This window comes from Ammospiza nelsoni, chromosome 7 (genome assembly GCF_027579445.1).
Source record: "Ammospiza nelsoni isolate bAmmNel1 chromosome 7, bAmmNel1.pri, whole genome shotgun sequence".
In the NCBI taxonomy this organism is placed as follows: Eukaryota; Metazoa; Chordata; class Aves; order Passeriformes; family Passerellidae; genus Ammospiza; species Ammospiza nelsoni.
In genome coordinates, this window is record NC_080639.1 from 9013145 (window position 1) to 9030844 (window position 17700).

Consider the following 17700-nt stretch of genomic DNA (forward strand, 5'->3'; position numbering starts at 1 on the left):
GTACCCAACAAGATTCATTGCAGCTTTAACCGAGACCAGTGCGAGTGCGTCTATATCTTTTCTTTAGGAGAAGCCTCCTTGAGGAGCGCAGAGTTACCAAACCGCGCTCCTCACATTCTCAGCCGCCGCCTACTCCTCACGCCTGCTCTCGCTGCCGCCGCGCTGCCCGGCCCTGGCGGCGCCGGCGGGAGGCAGGGGGAGCCCGGGAGCAGCGGCGGCGGCCCGGCCCGGCCCGGCGGCAGGCGGGGTCCGTGCCCGCCCGCCCGCGCTGACGTCAGGAAACTTTCGGGGCGGCCGTGGCCGGAGCGAGCGGCGCGGAGAGGCGGCGGGACGGGCACGGGCGGCTGCATCCCCGGCGGCTCCATCCCGGCAGGTACGCGGGGCCCGCGCCGGGGCTGCCCTGCCCCGCGGTGCACGGAGGGGGGCACGGGGTCTGTGTGAGCGCCTGTTGATCGCCGCGGCAGCGCTGCCCCGGGCTCCGCCGCCCCGCTCTGCCGTGGGCGCGCAACTTGGCAGGGGCGGCTGCTGGGGCAGCTCCTCTCCCCGCGGGGGCCGCCGGCAGCGGCTGCTCCCAGCCCGGCGCCCGCACGGACCGGGCTTGGTGAATTCCAAGTAGCTGCGAATAATGCGCTGCCTTTCATTCGGGGTTGGGGTTTTTGCCCGTTGTAAGTACAGTAAAGCCTTTATCCGAGAGGAGGTTTTGTTTTCCTCGGGAGGCTCCGCCGTGGCAGCCGAGCTCGCCGCTGGGGCTGCTGAGCGCTCAGTTGTTGTACAAGGGAGGATCTTCGGCTCGTAACCAAACCCAAACCACCGAGATAATTTTAACTCCGCGTGTGTCGGGAGGGTGGAGTGCTGGAGGAGTTGGCTCGGTCGTCATGCGAATAGAGAGAAGTCTGAGCAAGGACTGCGGCTCTGCCTTGGAGTTGGGAGGGAGATTCAGGGAGAAATTCTCAGCTTGAGAGGCTCTGAAAGTTCTATGACAATTAGAGGAACGTGTAAAAGTGTATTGTTCATTTAATTTCACTGTCCTCATTTATTAGGGGGCACTGAGAGTCAATCAAAGACCCGTAAAGGTTAATTGTATTCTTCATACAAAGGAATTGGCTCCCTTCCGAAGAAATAGAGTTCTGGGGTCTTTTTTTTTGAACTTGAGACACTTATTAGATTTCTAATTTAAATAGCATGCAACTTTTAAACTTTCCAGTTCCTACAGATCCATTTCAGTTACAAGTTCTTAAAACGTCATCTTTATGGAAAGAAGTTATCACAACTAAAAAGATGCTAAACCCCCCCCATAAACTGGAAAGCAAGGCGTACGTGAAGGTGATTATGAAGGTGCTTTCAATGTGCCGAGATTCACGTAAAATATTATAGCAATATACTTAGTTTATGCAGTATAAATATAAATAAGCACCTGTATTTGTGAGTTGTGTGAATACTTCTCCTTTTAGAAGTAATTTTCCATTATTTTCTTCTCCTGTATGTTAGATGAACGTGTAATGTGAGTGGTACCTTTCAGTTGTTGTAGGGTTAAGCAGTACTTCAGAGCTACTTAAGGTGTTAATCAAAATAAGACAAAACAATTCACCAGAAAGGAAAATATGGTTTTGAAGGTCAAGCTTCTATTTTTATGGTCATTTCAGAATGAACAGTAAGTTTTACCTCTTAGTTGTAGATTTATTTGGTTGATTTGTCATCCAGTACTATGTCAGGTACAACTTCAAATATTTGGAGATTATCCACTTGAACTTAAAAACGACAGACCAGGGGGAAAATAATTCCATGGTTATTAGGCATACATACACTTTCCTGGGATGTGTTTTAAGTGTATGAATGTGTTAGTGATTACTGATCTCATTAAAGGCATATGTTTACATGAATGCCTTGGATAAAAAGTGATTTAGGGATTAAAAGCCTGGTGTTATGGCACAGTGCTGAAGGATGCAAGGGAGAACTTTGGTTAATACTTTGAGCAGAGCTACAGTGGGAGGAATATCAATGAAAAGGGGCTGGAAATAAGCAGAAGCAAATACAACTCTGGTTGCCTGAGAAGTTAGGATGATGTGATTGGGTGTGCCTTGTGAGTGATGAGTAAAGAAATTAAAATTATTGCAACAGTGAACTGTGATACAGTGTTCTGTATAAAGCATTTTAAGTCTCATAGGAAATCTCCTGCTACTGGAGGACCAGCAAGGAGGAAGATGTAGCTAACAGGAGTGGAAAACAAGAGGGATGTTATACAAACTACTGGTTCGTACTGCTTCCTTAGTCTTTGGAGGTAACTTTGTAACCTTTTTGAGGGTTTTTCTGCTGTTCGAAGATCGTGCATCTATTGTTCTGCAAAGCACTCACCTGATGTGCCATTTCAGAATTTCCTTTACAAGGTCACTTTAATTTGCTAGTCTATTGCACGTAGACAAGGTGAAATTTGGTAGTTCAGTAGCAGTTTGTAAACACTCTTTGTAATGTACAATGTTTGGAAACATTGCTGGATGCTCTAAAAGTCGTCATCAGGAGACTTGCATGAAGCACTTGAGAGGTTTAATACAATAAACTGGAATTTGTATTATAATTATGGAATTAGTTTTTCCTCTTGAGATAATCCCTCAAGAGTGTACTGCTTGAACATGTCATAAGAACATAATTAGAACTACGAGCTGAATTAATTAAAGGGCAACTTCGGCTTGAACTGGGGAACATACAGCTTGAAAGAGAACAGAGGGGGAAACTACTATATCACTAAATTTTGGTCATACCTGGTATAGCTTGTGTCAGGATTCTAATTCTGTAATTTTTTTTTTCAAGAGAACAAGTAGAACACTGAGAGCTGAAAAGTCCACCAAGTTCTGTTCAGAAAAAACTGCAGGTCCCTTAGACTTGTTAGTTATTGTCAATGGAATGCATGGCAGAAGTTGAGTCTGTGTTCCAAGTACATCAGCTTCTGAGACAGGGCAAAAAAATCATTAGTTCATGACTTCATAGAGTTGTTGCACAAGAATATGCTAGTTGGGCAGAAGTAAACCTTCTCCCCGCTGCCTTTTTTGCCTTACTGTAATCTGATTTTTGAAGGGATAAGCTCCTTTAGAGACTCAGGTTGTAATCCAGAAAAGAGCAAACAATACTGCCCCTGTTAGAACACACGGTGCCTCTGCCTAGCTAACAATGTTCTCTTTGGTTCTCTTACCTGCAGAATGCAGCTGTGCATGCAGATGTATCTGTCAATATCTTTGGAAGTAATTTCCTTCTTGGTATCTCTTGAATCCCTGAGATCAGAATGTTGGCTTTGTTGATGCAGATAGCTTTGCTGCTTCACTGCCAGTGCTCCCCTGAACATTCCCTGTGACTTAAATGCTTAATCAAGCTGTTCTGTGCCTTTGCTGTTGTGGGACGGCCAACTACTGCCACTGAATGTGTAGCCTTGATCTGGGTTTACAGTCTCAGCTTGTGCTGGTTAGGGCTGGGAGGAAGAAGGAGGTAGGCTTACTCAATTTTCTTTATTTTGTGTTCTGTCCCTTGAGGACAGTAGTGTCATCACTGCTCACCCTTTCAGTCTCAGATATGTGGCTGTGGACCTTGCCTGTGCCACTCTGTTTGTCCAGGGGCACTGCAGAGACTCTGGGGATGGTCAGTAGTAGCTCTTAAGTCTAAAAAAATCTTTTTTTTTAAGCATTTTCATGCACTTAAATGCATTTTTAACCTAGGCTGCAGCTCCACTGCTTGTAACAAGCAGACAGTGCTCCCTTAAGGACCCCCTTGCTGTATGGTTTTCACAGAACGTTTGTTACACTAAACTGAACATCAAGAGTCCAAAGTGATGTTACCACAGATTTCATCCAGGATCCCAACAGAGTTTATCCAGCTGTAAACACATCATGAATTCCCAGGAAAGCATTTCCACTTTCATTCCTCCTCGCTTCTGCCAGTTTAAGCAGATGTTCTTATCACCAGGCTAAGAGGGTGCTCCGAATTGAAATATGATTGTTTTATCAGGCTGAAGTGACTTACTTTTCTGATGTGTAATTACATAGCAGCAAAGACAGAGAGAATGTAGAATCTTGTAGCTGAAGGAAACAAACATTTGTAGAACAGACAACACCTGGGTTTCTGACAGCCATCTATGTGGTTTTCACTGAAGCAAGAAGCAGAACTCAGGCTGTAACACCTACGGTTTGACAAAGGCTGCTTGATAATTTGTCAAAAAGTACTGGAAAGCCTCTTAGATTAAGGCACTGAATGTCTTTAACTTCGGCAATATTTTTTTGTTTTGAAGGGCAGCCATTAAGAAATTGTCATTTTAATTTCAGAGTCTGACATATTCATCTTATTAGTATATAATCACTTGGTTACTACTGCATTTATTTTATATTGCACCCTAAGCTTGCATATTCTGGTTTTATTCTGAGAACTGAGCTGTGTTTTCTCCATTTACTATATCACTTGGAGTTGTAAAGCTTCAGCTACATCTGTGCAGCCAAATGTTTTTCTGTGTGTTCTGTCAACAATACCCGATCAGCACCCTTGCCTTGCAATGGTGTGCACAAGTGTAAATTGGTAAACAATTCTCTTAATAATGTGCTGGCTGGAGACTGCAGCTGGCTCTGTTGATAGAGTTAAAGTGGGTTTTTTTTTTTGTTTTTTTGTTGTCACCAGAAATTAGAACTATAATCTGTGGAAATTCTGGTTATTCCTGTGCTGCAGAGATATCCTGAGCAATGTGAGTAAATAACATTTCTATGTTGAAAAATTGTGAATTCTAGGGCAAATCTTTTGCTACTCAGAAGTGTGTGGTGGCTGTTTCTAGATTTTTTTATTGCTTTGTGGAGAAGGGTATGTGGATACTCCAGTATTTGGGAATAGATATGGATGCAGAAGCCTAATCTCTTCAATCTTCTCATCATTCCCAAAATAACATGAAAGCTGTAAAACTGCATGAAAATTCCTCCTCATTCTTTTCAGATAGAATGGAATAGTTTTTTGAGGAGTCGAGTTCTCTGGAACATTTTAAGGTCTTTATTGTGATTTTTTTTTTTTTTTTCAATTCTTCCTCTGGTCTCTCCATCCCCTTAGTTTTAATGGGGAAAATTCTGACCAAAGGCAAAATGCAGCAGTACCACAATGGGCAAATCAGGATCCTGACCTAGTACCTGTCGTGGCATTTAATACTCTTTTCTGTTTCCATTTTTCGTCTTTTACATGCAGATATCCTATCTTCAGTTCCCTCTAGGCAGAGTGGAACATTAGGCACTTAAACATTGTGCTTAAACTTTCCAGGTGATCTACTCTAAATCCCTGTAGTCTTTAAAGGCTCTTTCAGAGATCTCAAGCAGTCTAGGCAAAATCAAAATTATTTTCCACTAGACAAAAATCAGGGATGAGGTTGCTCCTGCTGTGGAGAAAGATGTTTGGAAGGGAGGTGGTTGCCCATTCTCCCGTGGGTCTTGCAGCTCTCCTTGTGGCAGGGGTCCCAGGGCAGAGCTGGTTTCTTCCCAGCTGGGTCTGCTCAGCTTTGGCAAGTCTCTTCTGTGCTAGTGCTGGCAATTTATATCTGCTGCCCAGTGTAATTATTGGTTTTCCTGCACACCAAGCTACTCCTGATATTAATGAATAATTTTTTTTTTTTGTTGGTTTGGGAGCTTTTATTTCAGGGTGTGTGTCTGTATTTGCACATCTTTTAAAGAAGGTGTCTCTTGAAACAGCAGCATTTTTTTCTTAATCTGTTGTGAAATCTTCTGGAACATATCACTGAAGTGAGGTAATGAGCCTAGATAAAGGACTGTGTTCCCAGTAAAATAGATTATTTTTCCTGCAGTCACATCTCAAAATGTTGTTTGGAACAGCAATCATTTTTGCATGCCAGTTACATTAGGAGTTGTTTAAGAGAGTTTCTTGTGTCCTTAAACCTATTTTTTTAATGTGTCCAGGATATCTTTCCAAATGCCTTGCTGTGCAGATATGTGCAGTCTCTAATGCCTCCTTCCTACACGCTGTGTGTTGGCAGCTCAGTGCATTCAAAGATCATGAGTCAGGTTCCCTAAAAAAAAAAACAAAATAGTAAAAATGATGATGTTTAAAATACTACAGCCTCCTTGTGAACATTTAGTATTGTTTTCCTTCTTTAAAGCTTTTTCTTTACACAGGCATGAAGACCTGAATTTTATTTTTTATTAAAAACATTTTACTTTTCATACAAACTCCCAGTTTTAGGACTTGGGTCTTCAAGAAAAAGTATCTTGTGAGGTTTGCCCTTCTGCTGAAAATTGCAGCTTTTCTTACAGCTTTTCTTGTTTTCTGTTTCCTGATTGATCAAGTGGTAGAACCATCATTTCCAAAGCAGTGGACACTTGGGATCAAAGCTAAAGGGTGATTTCATGTTGCGGGGTATTGTATGCCCAAGTCATGCCTGCTTTAGAGTAACTGTAGTTATGATTAATGTGTGCGGACTTGTTAAAGCAAAAGTGAGAGGTGAAGTGTGCATGATGCTGAATCTTTACTTGGGGTAGAATATAGCAGCAGGGGACTGACGGTGTAGCCAGCAGAAAGTTTGAGACATTAACCCCCACTGTGGTGCCTCTTAATCTGTTTCACATGTGTAAGCTCTAAAGCAGAGCCTACTGTGGATTTGTAAACACCGAGGTCTTTAATGTCTGCAATAAGGACAGTCTTTTTCTTGATTCAAGCAGCCTGAAAATTGCATTACTAATTTTGTAAGTTACATGTTGCATTAATATTCAATTTATTATGTTGTGCAAATGGACTTAGGATGGAAGAAATACTTTTCCAACAACTTGTGCAGCTGGAGCAATTACTAATACCCTAATCTAATACCCTAATCTTTCTGTGCCATATAGTAATTGCTCTTAATTGTTTGCTTTTGCTGTGTTTTATGGCGTGAAACTCAGTATGTCAGCACTGCTGACAGGTACATCAGTGTGTGTAATGCTAACATTCCTAAAAGAGAGAACTTCCAGGTTTTACCTCACTGGATGAAACAGCTCATGTGTAGCTACCAATGCAGTGCTTCATACTTTTTCTTGTAAATCAGAGTTTGTAGCTGGTTTTTCTTGGTGAGGGGTTGGTTTTGTCTTTGCAGGGTGGTAAGATAAGAGAGGGGCCAATGCCTGTGGCTGGGAAAGGGACATGTAAAGTAACATTTTCTTACACAGCCATTTGAAACTGTTAAACTGCTAGTGGTTAAAATTCTTGTAAAATTGCTTGTGGGGCTCTCCACTGCTAATTCTACTTTTTATTCTTTTAAGAGCATATTAGGTTTCTTTGGAGACCAAAAGAACTCACCTAGGAGCATTCCAGCCTGTAAAAATGATTCTCCACCTTCCCTCCCATCCCACTGTGAGGGGAGCTCTGTTTCTGGTTTAGTCCCCACAGGTTTGGAATTGTACCTAAGAGATCAGCCAGTCTTGGAGAGGGCACTTGGGAAGTTCCCAGGCTAAGTTCTCTCAGGACCTATTGCTTCTGTCGTGCAAGACAGCAGAATCTGCAAGTTATGATTTAACCTGGTCATACTGACTGGCAATCCCATGTGGTTGCAACAAGCACTCTGCCATTAACAGCAAATGTGATAATCTAGAAGAGCATATGAGCTGTATGTTGTTTTTTCTTTCACAACTAAGTAAATCTCCCAGATGTCTTGGTTCCAATCCCCTTGCTTTATGGCTGAGGATATTGAATGCAGCTATTAAGCTGTTAGACTGGTTTTGTATTAGTAATTTTCTGTGGTATGTAGAGTAATTCCTGAATCCAAATCACTATCTGGCCTTTCAGCCATGCCACACTGAATGATGTGCTTGCATGGGTGATACCCCAGCTATCAGTACAGGTATGTGACTCTTTTTTTTAACTGGTTTTCACTGGGCTGGCATGAGACAGCTGGTGGCCACTGCAAATCTGCCAATGTGGAAAGCTCAGAGCAAGCAGAGCTTATGTGGGTGTAGCAGTGATCTGTCAGGAGACTGAAGTGCAGTTGACAGCACTGTTGATTATTTCTCTTAGAAACAAGCAGGTGTTTGCCTGGCTTTGGTGCTGATTGGCAAGGCAAAAATGATTTAACTGCACAAGTGACAGTGCTGCTGCAAGGAAGGAGGATTTGTGTCACGGCAGGCAAGGATAATGTGCTGTACTTCTGAGGAACTGCTTAAATGCCTGGTGTTCTGTATAGTGTTTATTTCTCCAAAAGTGGACAAAAGTGGAAATGCTGGTTATTATCCACAGCAGTAGATGTAAAGTTGTCAGTCTGCTTAGATTTTGGCTTTTGTTGTTGGGTTTTCTGAGGAGGAGAAGGTATGACTACTTACCAGTAATATGTCACGGCACCCTGTTTCATGTAGCTATCTAATTAAACTAGATTATTAAGAAATAAGATTATTCTACATGGACATTTATTATTAGATGGCAAACCTGGCATGTACATGCTAATACACATGTTTCTTGTATAACTGATACCTGTCAGTCTTCTGTTTCCAAAATGTACGATTTGCACCATGAATTCTAAACCCAGCCTCAGACTCATAAAAGACTGACATGCTTTAGTGAAAAGTTTGCAGTCTTAGTCTTCTTTTCCCAAGGTTGAATCTAATAGGATGAAGGATGTCTTAGGAGCAAATGTTATTTTTTTGAAACTAGAATGCATTTACAAAATATTTTTATCTGAATTTATTCTCATATTAGTCTGTTTTGTCTTTTAAATTCTCAGATTTCATAAATAAAACAATGACATAGTCTTTATTTTTAAATCTCCATAGATAGAAATGTAATCACTATAAAAGTACATGTGACATCATTTGTTTGTGTATTTCATTTGAAGCCAGATAAGAAAATTATGTAGCCCTAATAAAAAAGAGAGGTGGTATTGTGTGGGTAAAGTGAATCACTTTCAAGTGCTGATGGATGAGGCTGTTGATGAAGTGCATCATGTGTAGCCTGTGTCAGCCAAGGTGATCAGTTAAAATGGAGTAGAAAGCTGCTTCTTCTGGAGACTCTGTCACAACAGAGGCCTTTTGGGGATGCTTTGTCTGATTCATATGCTTTTTGTGTCCAGGTGTCTTTGCTGACCACTGATCCACTGATATATTTCAGGATTTTCTCATCTGTGATACTTTTGGCTTGAGTCTTAAATTTATTTCAAATGCCACTCCTGGAAGAATCTGGGGTACTTCAAACAGAAGTGCAATATAAGAATGAACAGTCACCATCTAAGCCCTTGACCTCCAGAATTCAGAGCCAAGTCATGTTTTGATGACTTAAGGATATTGTACTTTATTATGTAGCATTTTTCTTACCATTCCTGGAGGATATCCTGAGTTTTTATAACTTAATGGCTTATGAAGAATTCCTAAATAAGACTTTCTCCCCCTTCCCATTTTGGAGTTGTGTTTCCTCTGAAGCATTGTTAGACTTGATTAGGATCTAGGAAATTTTTGAGTAATGAGTCAGAAAAATAAACAAAATCTGAGCAAGCAAAAGGTGGGGAATGGAAAAGACTTCTGGTTTAGATGAGTTTAAATCCTTCCAGCTCTAAATTAGAGGTATAGTTTCCCTCTCCTGCATGCACACCTTTTCCTTCCTTTTTCCATGTCCCTTTCCTCCTCTTGCCGTTGTACTCTCAGAAAACCCTAGGAGAAAAGTTGTGTTGTGCATTACTGGGATTACTTTATGGGTTATGGCCTATCTGTGGGATATATGTGCTTCTCTAAAAGGCCCTGAAGGGAAAGCTTTCAACTGTAACAAATCTGTCCTGTAAAGGAAGCAAAGCAGTAAATATGCGTATAGTTGTAAACACTAGTAATTCCACAGCAGTCCCTTATGTACCTCTTAGTCAGAAAATTATCTTTGTTGTGGTTCTCTGTGCTTTTCAGTTTGGGATTTCAGGTTTTTTGACATTGAAATGAGCCATGATTAGAAGGTATGAAGAAATGGACCATAAAATAGATGTTTAGTGAAAGATAAGTAAAAGCATACTTGATAGGATTAGTGGAATATGTTTGAGATGTGTTATATTGCTGGCATACCCGTGACTGCTTAACCACTGAAATAATCTGTTGCTATTTAATCCAAATAAATTTCATTTGCTAGGTCGTCTGGAAGTTACTGAATAAGTTACTTAGTTGCTTAGCCAAATGGCAGAGGGGGAAAAAAAAAAGTCAAACTACTGAGGAAATATGCCTTGACAGTCAAGAAAATAATAAAATGCTAAGGATTTCAGTTCTGAAGGAAATAAGTGGTTGGCTGGAAATAATTGCTTGAATATTTTGAATTCATTATGGTGAATTTTGCCAGATGCTTTTGAAGAATATTTGTGTGTTATTTGCTGTTGTGTTTCTTATGCTTGCTGCAAGGCATGTGTACTTCTGGCTAATTTGATCCTGTTTGTTTATGGTCTAAATACTTCTTTTCCCCCCAGACAGCAGTATTCAATTGTGTATTATTTCAGCTGCTATTTGGGAAACGTGACACAAATATAAGTCCCAGACAGTGTTTGTCTAAGGTAGAATCAAGTGTATTTCTTCTTAGCTGACAAACTTGGTGAAATCTTGACATATCTTGACAGGCTTCTGATATTTGTGTTTCACGATATATCAAGGAACATTTTACGTGGTAAGATCTTCAGAGACATGTTGCAGCTCAGATAAATTTGTAGCATGTCTGGAGAAAGCAACTTATTAACTGTACTCTGAGCTTCTGACACCCTGGAAGTGTGAAGGGTGAGGAGAGTGTTTTCTGCTTGCTCCTATCTTGTCACTTATCTGGAAACATGTCAATTATTTGAGTCTGCCCTGGCATGTGGATATTAGGAAAACTGGTGTACATGGCAAAGAACTGGCTAGTGTGAGGGCTGAAATGTGGGAAATTGCTTTGTGATTGATGGTCATTTTATGGTTATTAGTTCTGTTTTGTGTTCATGCAGGAATCCTGCTCATGTCTATGTGACTTCTCAGGGTGTCAAGATGTTCACCCTGCAGTTGTGGAAGTAATTTACAGTCAAATGATGCTCCTGAGGTGTTGGTTGAAGCACTTCTGCATATGCTGCCATCCTTTTCCTGTCTAGTGCACCATTGTGTGGGTACTGGCTCAGGTGTTTTTGGTATGGGAACTGATCAAGTATGACCAGGAAGTGGGAAGAGTAAGTTAATTTAGACATGTTCAGTCTGACTGTGGAGCAACAGAGCAAAATGCAGTACAGATGCTTTTCCTAATGGGTGTAAAACCCAGGCACTGGTTTTTCATACATAGGTTTCCGCAGTGCTTGCAGTGCAGTTCTTTGCTGACCCAACCAGAACACATTTATCCACATGGACATTGTCTCTATCTGGCCTTCACTCCACTTTTGTGCTCTTCAAGGCACCCCACTTTAATAAGCGAGGATGAACAGTGCTGTTGTGCAGAAAAGCAGGAACCTTGTTGTTACTGTGTCCAGTTTATTTACCTTTGTTATGAATTCAGGTTCCTACATGGTGTGTATTAGGAAGTTTTCTCTTTTTTCCTGCTGAGCTCTATCAGAACAAAACAAACAGAAAAGCTTTTTACTTTGTTCTCACCTCTCTTCAAAAATGAGCAATGTATTGACTTTTGAATGTGCCAGAGCTCAGCTTATCTTTTAACTAATAACAGAAAAGAAACAGAAGTTGCAGCAAACAGTGTGGAGTCTTGTCCAGTAGCTGTTCTCCCCTGCTCACCCCATTTAAAATATGCTGTTGCTAAAGATAGAATTTTGCGTTTGAATCTCCACTTTTGTAAGGTTTATCATAGCGTGGAACGACCTGCCAGAACTTAATTGCCTTTTGGCACATCTTTTTTCAGTTAATGGTGTTGCTGGTGCTGGAAGAGAGGAGGATTCAGGTGTTCAAGGGACTGATCTTGAAAAAGAAGGCAGACCTGTTAAACTGGACTTTTTGAGCTGGTCTTTAGTGGAATTGGGCTGCAGCAAAGTAGTCCCATTTTTCCTTTTGCCTCTCTCCCTGGCAATGATTTTGGAACGTGTTGGAGTCCTCCAATAAAATTTTCATGCATTTCACAAACTCTGATGAATTGTTAGAAAAGAGAGATTGATGTTACTGTCCCTGTAGGAGACATGAAGTTGACTGGAGTATGATGTGGTTGAAATAGTGAATTCTCACTCATCACTCAAATCTGCTGAGTTTTAGTGACAGTTACCTGTAATAAAGCCTCTGATAAAAAGCTGATTTCGTTTCTTGGTCATGAAAATTAATCCATTAATCTCTATCATAATGGATGTAACCTTTCCAGCACTTTATTTTGGAGTGGCCTTATAGGTTCACAACATTGTGAAGTTTATTTTGAATTATTTATCATACTCATGCAGTTCAGTCATCTGTTTTTTATCTTCTATTTTTATCACATTTTAGCACTTTGTGTTTTCTTTTAACTTTTGCTTTAGCCCTCTTCACTCTGTTTTTTCAGTAGACAGTCTTTTACTCAGTTGTGCTTCAGCAGAATTGGCGTGTCACACCCAATATATGTGCAGTATACTTAAAGTTCCTTGGTTTTCCCATGTTTCTTTAGTGTTCCAGATTTTTTGGCAGTGGCCTATCAATCAAATAGCTTACCTGTTTTTCTATGGAATTCTCAGTTTGCTGTAGGTGGCCTCTATGCATTCCATATGCTCCCAGGTTTTGCAGCCAATTTTTCTTCTTACAAATATTCCTTCAGAAATCTGCACAGCTTTAAAGCTGCATAGTTTGGTTGTGTTCAGATGTCATTTCAATATTCTTGGTTCAGCAATGTTCTGAATGACCTCTTCCTCTATCTGCACAAGGTTCAGACTTGCCACATCTTTTGTATTTCTTTTTTGTAGGTTTTATGGCTTGGCATGCTTTGGTGCTTTCAAATGAAACCAAAAACTAAAGGAGGAAATCTTGTGTGCTGCCTCTGTCTGTTCTCCCCTTGCAAGCAGCATTGTAGTAATGTCCATCTGGAGGCTTTGAAGGTTGCTCTTATTATATGAAAGAATTTTAGGATGTTGTTGTTCACTGGGTTACTTCATCAGCTGTGCTTGTTTGATTTGTACCTTTTCTATACTGCAATTCTGCTGCTTTTTATTTGTTTTTTTTGTTAATTTTGTCCATGCTTGCAAGGTTTTTTTTTTTATGATTCATTTCAATTGGATAAAATTGTAAAACATTGAATTTGGCTTTCATGTATTTTTCAGTTAGCTGTTTTAGCTGCCTTTTTTTTAATATATTCTCCATTATTCCTTTTATACCTCTAATTCTCTGCCACATTTTTGAAACTGAATGTGCATGTCCATCTGCATCTGCCAGTTCGTTCACAGAAGTTAGTGATAACCTAATTGATGAAATCAAGACTTGGGAGTCTGAAAAAATACCTCCACATTTGTTCTTTGTGCCTGATCCCCATCTGGAATTGCTCAGGAGGAAACAAGGAATAGGTGTGACTCAAACAATGGGGATGCAATTTCCATCTCTACAGTGTTTCACAAACACTCTCTTCCTCTGACCACTGTGGTTCTCCACATACTCAGATTTCCATTTCTCATGTGCATGATAGGTGATAAAGATGTACCAAGACCTCCTGGGTTTAAATATGAGCTGGTGTTCTCTTCTGGATGAAAAGATGAGTCCTGTGCAAAATGGTTTTCCCTTCATCTGCTGCATTGCAGTGATGTCATGGATGGGACATTTTTAGCCCTTGCGATTTTTTTTTTTAATACTTAATATGTTTTACAAAGGAGGTTTTTCCTATTATTGTTCTCTTCTGTGATGAGAAATACAAATGTTCTGAAGACAACACTGTATAATTTTAGCTGAAATACACTGCTAATCTAAACACCAAACAGGACACTAAGATGTGAAGTGATAATATCTCAAGTTTCAGCCAGTCTTTTTGGGGATTTGTGATAACTATTACGGACAAGATGCTTAAAATATGTTTTCCTCCATTTTTTCAAGTAAGAAAACCACCATCCAACCAAAAAAAAACCCCAAATATGTCTTTTCTGTCGTAGCAGTAATCATAGTTGTGGGGAAGGTTTTCAGTTATAAAACTGTTTGCTTTATATGCAGTATGAGTGAATGGAATACATTAACCCTGACATCCTGGACTTTGAAATAATAGTGTCATCAGTGTCCTGCTTCTTTTCCAGTCCAAAAATGCACATTGAATGTGGTGATGTCTGTGAAAGGAGAATATATGGGATTGTACAGAACTCTGGACTAAAAAATCAAAGAATATGATGGAAGTTTTCTTTGTGGTGAAACAAGGATTAAAAGCACCTCCTGGCTCAAACTGCACAAGTTAACAAATGAAATGTTTTTGTGATACAAAGTGGGACATTTGTGGCAGAGAAGTGAAGGTTTTTCCTTTGAGCTTCATGCACCTGCATCTGTTTAGTCCATTCATTATATTGTTGACACAGCTTTAATTTATATTTATTGCTTGAAAATAGAAGGTATTCTTAAGTCTCTCTGCATATTACATCCTACATGAACACTAAATTTTGTGTTTGGGCTCTGGATAACTTTTATCAGTGTGCCTAGCTGAATTGTGTATTACAGTCAAAAATTTATGTGAAATGTCTGTTCTTACTTACATTTGAATATTTCTACTTGATATTGTCTGAATACTTCATCACTGAGATCCTGGTTACTTAAAAAAATATTTCTTAGTTATAGTAAGTAGTCTGTTTTACTTGTTGCATTTGTGAACTTCAGTAACAAATATTCAGTTCCCAAAAAGAAGCCTTGGTTTTCTCAAATCCAGAATTTTCAGTCCTAATCTATATAGTCCAGGTGTAATAGAAATATCATTCTATGCTGCCTAGCAAGTATGTCACTAGGTCCAGTCTCAATCAGTAGACTAACAGTTCTTGAGGTGATTGTGATTCATTTAGAGGAGGTGCTTTTGTTAAGATAAATCTGAGTAGTTGGTAGCTTTGTAAGGGAAGGATGGCTGTACATGGGGTGTGTCTAATGAAGATTTTGATTTGTAAAGTAGTAAAGCCAATGTAATTTCAATTTTTGTGTTGTTTCTTGAATTGGTTGTAGGAGAATATATATAGTTAGACTATACAAGTCTTCTGCTGAGATTACTATCTGTAAGTCACTGTAAGATTTTTTCAGTGGTGCATGTGGTGCTTCTTTTTATAATCTTATGTTCAGTTCTATTTGTTGAACCCTGACACTCAATGCAGCATTATCATATGGTTACCAACACACTCCTTAACAGGAGTAAAAAAGTGGGGAAATATAAATATGTATATAATGACAACTTTTGTGACTCTATGAAAAGTCTTCTAAATGAAGAAAAGTGTCCAGTCCCAATACCTGTGGTTATGAACTTGCACTCCAGGGTGCAGAGAGAACTGAACACATCAGCTTGTGGCTTAAGCAAACCAGGAGCAGCTCCACTCCAGAAATGCTGTGGGTTTACCTCCAGAGCCATGTCAGCATGTTTCACTCCTGAGGCAATTCAGGAGTGTGAGGGTGTTGGAGGCATGGAGGTAACCAGTGTGAGGTTTCAGAGGTCATGTGGGTCTCAGGGCATCATTCCCAATGGGGTGTTGAAAGGCAACCCATGGAAATATCCAGTTTCCATGCTGTGCCCATACACTGCTGCCTCTCTGCTTATTCCATGTATAATTCTGTTTGGCTGTCTCTACATCCATTAGATTCTGACCACGTTCATGTACTTTTTACAGCTTCTTGACAGTTGTTACTGCTAGAGTTTTATTAGATTTTCTAGTGCTTGTGTCATTGCATATCTGATGTGTTGTAAGATATCTGGAGTAACTTAGTCATAAGTTATTTGAAGAAGCATGTTCAGAGGGGCCTTTAGGTTAATTTTCATATCAGCTAGGTTGTAATTTTAATGAAGAAAAAGGGTTCTGCCTGTATGTTAGGCTGAGGAAAACTGTGGCTTGATATAAAATTTCTGTCTGTGTTGCCTGGTTTGTTTTGGGCTGCTGCTGTGTGAGAATTAGCCTAAAGATTTGATGTGGCTTCTCTGTGGGGTGGCAAATTTTTCTAAAAAAATGTGTTCATGTATAAGTCAGTGTGCTCCCACACATAAACACAAATTGTGCCTTTCTATCCTTGCGTAGGACAGAAAGACAGAATTTCTTCCTTGAAAACCTATTGCCCTCTCCAGACCCTGAAACGGAACTTAACCAGTCAAACATAATTCTGGGGAATGTGATTCCCAACCTCACCCTGTTTTTCCGTATTAATAGTGGTCAAGGTGCTGTAGGAAGATTTTTGCTGATGTTAGAAATATCTGCCCCTCGCTCTTGGCTGTGATTTGAACCAAGTGCTGACTCTCATACCTGAAATCAAGGGCAGCCTGCTTTGATCATGAAGTACTCCACATTTTATAGCTCTTTAGGAAATAACGCCTGAGGGCTTGCACACGTTTCCTTGGCAGGTTGTTTCTGTAGTTTCTGCCAGGTTTTACTGCACCTGCAGCAAATCAGTTTGAGTGTAGCTGAGTTTAAGCCTCTCAGTAGAGACAGGAAAATGCTTGATGATCATTTCAGATTGGGAGCCTCAATTCTCTTATGTTGGGTTGCCACACTGGCTGAATGTAAAATAAGGACAACACTATTTTTGAAACACACTCAAGTTTGTGGACCATCAAGTGCTCTGGTGAGAGCTGCCAGAGAACTGTTTCTTGTGGGTGTCCTCTGGACAGGCTGCATTTTGAGGGATTGGTGGCAAATAATGCACCAGGCTTTGCGAAGGACCATGAGACAAGATGTTCATTTGGTGACCTGCTTGTGTTTTGTGTGCTGAACAAGGTAATAGCCTACAGAAAAAGGGTCATTGCATAATCACACAGTGTCGTTATGGTTGCATGTAAGAGAATCCCAATTATCATATAGACAACGTTTTGCCATTTTACAACAGAGGACTTTCAGAAAATCAAACTACTTTTCTTCTCCTGGATTGTGCTGGTGCCCAGGCTTGTCTTTTTGTGACAGGAATTTTCAACTGAAGCACCCACTTCTTGCTGTGTCCTCTGTTCCTTTAGGAAGAGGCAAATTCACTGTATTATAGGGGAATTCCTTCCTTCTTCCTGTTGTGCAATCCCTGCAGATTTCTCTCATATTTGATTAACAGCATGGCTTCTGACACAGGAAATATTGGTAAATCCAGGATTTTTAAGAACTTTACAGAAGCTGATCATGCTTGGAACACTTCATGTGTTCTTGTTCATAGTTTAGATTGTTATTGTTAATATAGTTGAAGGAATTGACAGTCATAGATATAATTCCTTTTGGAAAGCTGGGGTTTGACAACACTATTGCAGAATCATTGTTTTTGGATCATCTGTTTATTGTTCAGAGACCATGACTAATTAGCTTATAAAAAAGTCATTGAGCTAATATCTTAGAGAGAAACCTGTGATGTCAGATTTGATCTCCTAATTGCTCTTATAATTGGCATTTATTGGAGCTCTTTCACAAGTCAGGGCAACAGACCTCATTTGTTTTATGTAGAATCTTATAAAAACAATTGAACTGGCAGCTGATTACAGTTTTCTATTCAGCAAGCAATTTTGGAAGACTCTGGGCTAGACAGTTGTCTGATTTGCCTAGGTTGTAAAAGTTAAATGTAAAGAGAGATGAATTTTCAGCATATGGCTCTGTGTTAGCAATTACATGCATTAGCGGTTTAGCTGGTGTATTGTGTCTGCTTTATAAATGTTTATATT

At 40.1% G+C, this 17700-nt stretch overlaps 1 protein-coding gene across 5 annotated transcripts in view; it reads left to right on the forward strand.

The window, feature by feature from the left end:
• The first annotated feature begins 283 nt into the window (after positions 1 to 283).
• The window catches only part of GULP1 (GULP PTB domain containing engulfment adaptor 1), a 143347-nt gene continuing 125930 nt past the window's right edge, over positions 284 to 17700 (forward strand). For 3 of the 5 annotated variants that reach the window (XM_059475775.1, XM_059475777.1, XM_059475776.1), the window contains exon 1: positions 298 to 373. The gene's annotated coding sequence lies outside the window, so the exon portion shown is untranslated. Of the gene's footprint in view, positions 374 to 17700 lie in introns of all 5 variants that reach the window. The other 2 variants (XM_059475773.1, XM_059475774.1) reach the window with 2 other exon arrangements.